Source organism: Leptidea sinapis, chromosome 22, assembly GCF_905404315.1.
Source record: "Leptidea sinapis chromosome 22, ilLepSina1.1, whole genome shotgun sequence".
Classification (NCBI taxonomy): domain Eukaryota; kingdom Metazoa; phylum Arthropoda; class Insecta; order Lepidoptera; family Pieridae; genus Leptidea; species Leptidea sinapis.
Window position 1 is genome coordinate 13,456,653 of NC_066286.1, and position 5,832 is coordinate 13,462,484.

Consider the following 5,832-nt stretch of genomic DNA (forward strand, 5'->3'; position numbering starts at 1 on the left):
TTGACAGACTGTGACAGAAAGGCAGTCAAAAAGTCTTCAAAAATATCTCCGCGTTTTTTGAACAATAACTATTTGCAATTTATTTGCTAAAATTATAATAATTTGTATATAGTTCTCTTGTTGGTGCCGTATAGCTCACCATGCATCATGATCCAACTACTCTGTCGTGTCGGAGTGTCATTCGTTTTAGTCTGGTCCTACAAACTCCACTCCCGTTAAGAATGGCTTACTTCCTACCTTTGTGCATAATACTTACTTAATACTATACTTACTATAATATAATGTACTGTATAATAATGTTAAGCGTGGCCAAGTGGCTTCAATCTTAAGGCGCGTGACACGTGTCTAATTCCCCAGTTGTGGCGTGATTGAGTTATATGTTACTAGTTGCTAATGAGAAACATGCAGACTCTCACATTACTAAGGCCATACATACAACATTGAAATACTTTATCGTTACAATACTATGAGTACATTAATATAAATAATTATGTTTATCATCAGGAATGCGGAGCGGTAGTCGGCTGTTGACAGTTGACAGTTGACAGTTGACACAGTTCAAAACCAGAGCCTCTCTCATCAGTCATCACGCGCTAATATAACGCGCGCCGACCAGAGCGCTTGACGACAAGTTACAACATTACGAAGTTTCAACTAATCATAATAATAGAGTAATAAGTTCGTCATATTCTACCAAACTTTACTCGCCGAACATATAAAAATAATCAGTTTAAGGTAAACTCTCTTTTGTCACGAATTCTCCTTATTTGTTTGAGGATGAACGTGACGAAACAACGTTATGTGGTTAACGGACTTTCATTGAACGGTTGATAGATATTAATATAGCGTAACTAATTATTTATTTACTAATTTAATTAAATTTTTATTATATTTCTGCCTATCATTATAAGTAAATGTAAATTAAAAACTTCAACCAATTATAAAGTAAGTCGCTCCTATTCAAGAGTGTTATCAAGTTCATGTCTTGTCTGTAACGTATCTGTCATGGTAACACCCAGCAGGTAACAGAAGGCCTGCTATCTGACCAGGATCCGTGATCATCTGCTCGATCACATCACATCATGGACTGGTGGACTGTCAAATATAGTTTCTAGTTTCACTCTGAAGTTGTTTAAAACTTTTCTTATTTCTTAACTACTTTTGGCATTCCTCGTCTCCGTCATACGCACAACAATCCTGAAAAGAAAAACCTTTTTGAATTACTTTAATTTATTTTTGTTGCACTCTATGAGTCCGTGTGATGCGCATACAACTACAACATATATCTTGATCACGGACTCCGCATCAAGCTGCCGCATGGACCACATCCCCAGTAACTAGTTCGGTGTATCTGTCGACATTGACATCCTTTCACTCACATTATCTCGCACCAAACTGGCCAGAACTCAGGGAACAGCCTCGCCACTGACCTGTATGAGTCGTCTTGAAAACATTCATTGATTACCCTTTTTTAAGCATAAACCAATGACGTTCTATTATATGTATTGAACGTCAGCATAAATCGACTATTGTTCATGAACAATAATAAAAAAATAACATTAAATACCTGAACAAAACACTTTCCAAGTTTGCAATTCCCAGATTAAATATCGCAGCTTATAAAGAAATAATAACTGTCGTCTGACTGGAGCACATTGTTATATCTACACGTTGTGATACATACTGCTAATGCTAGAAATATGATATTTTCAGACATTAATTTATATTACTACCTACCTACTACTAGTTTTTAAGATAGGTTTTGGAAAAAATGTTTGGTTTTTGTGTAAGACCTCTCAAAGTTAAATTCTTAATTAGATATTTAATTATTAAAAAGCTGAATTGTTTCGACATTAATTCCATTAATAAAAAGCGATGATTAACAGCGTTTGGATTTTACACCCTGCCCATTACAACGGAGTGCCGCTCAGGATTCTTGAAAAAAATTATAAATTCTGGGCGGCACTACAATTGCGCCCGTCACCTAGAGACATAAGATGTTAAGTCTCATTTGCCCAGTAATTTCACTTGCTACGGCGCCCTTCAGACCGAAATACAATAATGTTCACACATTACAGCTTCAAGGCAGAAATAGGCGCCGTTGTGGTACCCATAATCTAGCCGGCATCCTGTTCAAAGGAGCGGCCCACTGGTAAATGGATGATACAAAAGGCCTACTATTGAGCTTAGTTGAGACAAAAAAATCATGAACATAGACGGAACAGTGAGGCTGTACTTTTAAATTTTCTCTGACAGTTTTATTTTTGGAAAATAACATAAATTTGCAAATATCTCCAGAACCAATCAATATTGCTGAATATGGGGTTGGTATTTTTTCATTTTGGTAAGTATTGAGGTCCCCCATCCCTGGGACACGGCGTCCGAAACTGATCTATGAGTCTCCTCCCCTCCTCTCCTGGAGTGGACAGGCGATGGCTCCTCAGAGCACAAAACAATTGACTGAAATTGTAAATCGGGCCGTCACCAGTTTTCTAATACAAATATTAAAAACTTAAATAGCAACTCAGTACCTGCAACGTCTCAGATCCGCAGCCCATCTCAACTGCTATAAGTACGTAGTTATCAAGTAGCTGTACTTGATGTAGTCTGCAGAATGGCTCCGTGTTGTGTTTGTCTGGTCTGGTAGCGGCTGGTGGGTCCGTTCTCTGTGTGCTGGCAACATTCTACACAGAGTCTCGTTGGCCAGCAGGACAGCGTAGGTCAGGACTAATAGTATCTGAAACAATTAACTTGAGTCAGATTGATTCATAAATCAAATGAATAGGATCATCCTGCCACCACAAGCAGCGCCCGTTAACGAGCATGACGCACGTCATGAGCCAGCCATCGTCTTCCATCGCGGCCCCGCTCTCGCCTCTCGCCTCCTCACGTCGCGCGTGCGACTCAAGCACATCCGACCTTTAACTATGTATGTAGTTACAAGCCTACCTTGACTGACAGCGACTCCAAAAATTACAATAATCGTAACTAGAATTGGATTAATTAATCAGATTGTATAAAAATACGCAATTATTTTTATACTTTTTAGTGCACATTATATCTATTGTTTTGGAATAGTGTTTTTGAAGTCGGTTGTTTTTTTGCGAAAATTTTATTTTATTTTATGATTTTTCGTGAATTTGAAGTACACATGTATAAAAATAATTGCGTATTTTTATACAATCTAATTAATTAATCTAATTCTAGTTACGATTATTGTTATTTTTGGAATCGGTGTGCTTCCGCCGCGACCCGCTCTCGCCTCTCGCCTCCTCACGACTCAAGCACATCTCACATATAACTATGCATGTAGTTACAAAACTATCTTCGCTGACACCGACTATTTTAAGACTTTTATGGTTTTCTCATGGATGGCATTGTCAGATCTGGACCAATAATTATCAAAATCGGTTCACCCAGTCGGAAGTTTTGAGGTAACAAATGCAAAATAAAAAATAAAATAACGACGAATTGAGAACCTCCACCTTTTTTGAAACCGATTAATAATATAGGTACATAATAGACTACTGCAGGATTCTTTCCGTGAATTTGACCTCGTACGATTCTTCGGAAGTACTTCCAAATATCATTACCTACTTTAAAAAGATAAACTTCATAATTTACAGTGAAGTAGTTTAGTCCTGAACAAATAAATAAAATAACAATGACATTTATGATATCGATTAGGATGCATTTTGCAATGCTCAATTTAAAGTTTAATATAATGGTTTTGTTTGGTTAATAAAAACTATAATATGATGATCTAAAATATATTTTATATATTTGTAACACTTTACAAATTTAAACAAAGCTGTATTTTCTCCACCGCTCACATCTTCGCAGTTATTTTTAAATATTCAATCACTAAAAACTCGCGTCCTAAAAAGATAAAAATAACGACTGTCTTCTACGTTCGTGTGTGTGTGTGTGTGTCAGTGAAACAGTCAGTGTTGAGTGTACAATCAACATTTCAAATATAATTTTAGATTATTAAATGCGCTCTTAGTGAGTTATGCTACAGATTGAGTCTGACATTCAAATCACAATATTTAGCAAGAGGTCGTAACGTAGTGACTCTAACAGCAAGTGTCGCTTGTGATAATTAAGATTCATCTCGATAGAACCAAAGGATTGAGCCATAGCACAGTATACCTACTCACTACTGTTAGAGCTAAGCTAATAATAACTTATATATTATTAGTTTAACACATATTGGTTGTTAATTAATTCAAAAAGTCAATTGTCTGCACTATATTTATATCTATATGTCATGATAATTACATTGCACTATTGTCACTAATTGTATATTAACATAACTATTAAAAAAAACAAATGTGAAAATAACTATGAAATTCAGGAACTGAAAAACTTTATAATACTGCCACTGTAAATAACATTTGTCAAGCCTGAAGTTAATTGAAATAAAAATGAAGATGTTAATTAATAATACGACGGAGTCAGTCAACACTCACCAGTACCTTGTGTGACATATTATTATTAAACAATAACAAAGTTCACGTGCTGATGTTGAGAGTTCACAATAACATTATCAATGTCCGGCTTCCGGCACACTTCACAGTTGGGTGACGACTGACGACTGCGGACTGCGGAGTGGTTACTGCCTACTGGATGGTAATTGATTGATGTGCGATGTCAAATCTAAGTAAATATAGATAGTGGACTTATATATTTAGGATTGTTACGTTAATCTGTGTGCTTTGGAAATTTATTTACTTTTTAATACATATTATTGTGAAGGTTGTTCACTAAAGGGAAACAATATTGTCTAAATTGGCTGAAGAAGCTGTAGAACGTAGAGGAATACAGATATGGTGTGGTGGGCAGAGAACACAAGTGTTAGAGAGGACCAGACCTATCCTTACAGCCCAGGCCCACAATAACTATTATACCTAGTTTACAACGCTTCCACCAGTAGTACGCCTGTGTCATCTACATTTTGTTTCATTCTCGAGTCACTTGACAGTTGACAGTATGTAATCGCCGCCGGCACCGGTGGGTGCAGTCAACTATATGATGGATGTTTACATGTATTAATGTATGTTTAAGTATACTATATTGTATTATGTATCTATATCGTGGAGTATAATCTGTGTTGGGGCTTGGTGTTGTTCAATATTATAAATAAATATCTTTGTTTTAATTCCCAATGTAAGTAATTAAATTTAAATAATTGTTAATTCCCCTCAGTTTTGTTACTCGAGTCTCATGACTCGCCGAGCTCTGAGACGAGAGATGTGTGTGAGTTGGGCTCGGCCACCTGGGCGATCGATCAGTCGAGAGGTCAGGGGGGGGGGTTTCCTCGGTGGCCTGACTCTGTAGTGTGGAGTGAGCATCTACATACAGACTAACAGAACTTAGCGGAATTAGCACCTTGAAATTAAATAAACTATGGAGGTATATAAATATTATTATTATATAATATAAGTATATTTAGTTATTAGTAATGAAGTATAACGCACAGCGTGTCCTTCGTGTACAGACTATGGAGACTCCACAGAGGAGCTGCCATTGTCTACTACATATAGGTACATATAACATGATACAGCAGATAGTTATCTGTGAGTGAACTTTGTCATTGAACTCGGGTAAGTATTAACATATTATATATTAGTGATTGTGTTTGGTTTAGTTGTGTGTGTGTGTGTGTCCATCCTGCGTACATAATAATATTATAATGACGTGTGTTGTAACTAATCCACCGCGACCTAAAATGAAATACTTAACCAAAATAATATATAGTTTTAAAAATATAAGAAGATTATACTTATATGACACACATAACCATAATTAAAATAAAATTTCATATCAGTT

The 5,832-nt window shown here is 36.2% G+C and overlaps 1 long non-coding RNA gene across 1 annotated transcript; it reads right to left on the reverse strand.

Annotated features, from left to right (window-relative positions):
• Nucleotides 1–843: 843 nt before the first annotated feature.
• LOC126971056 (uncharacterized) lies at nt 844–4,639 on the reverse strand. The gene is made up of 3 exons (XR_007730805.1): nt 4,473–4,639; nt 2,532–2,737; nt 844–1,197 (listed from the first exon to the last, which is right to left on the reverse strand). It is a non-coding gene; the product is annotated as an uncharacterized LOC126971056 (long non-coding RNA).
• Between the last annotated feature and the right edge of the window lie 1,193 nt (nt 4,640–5,832).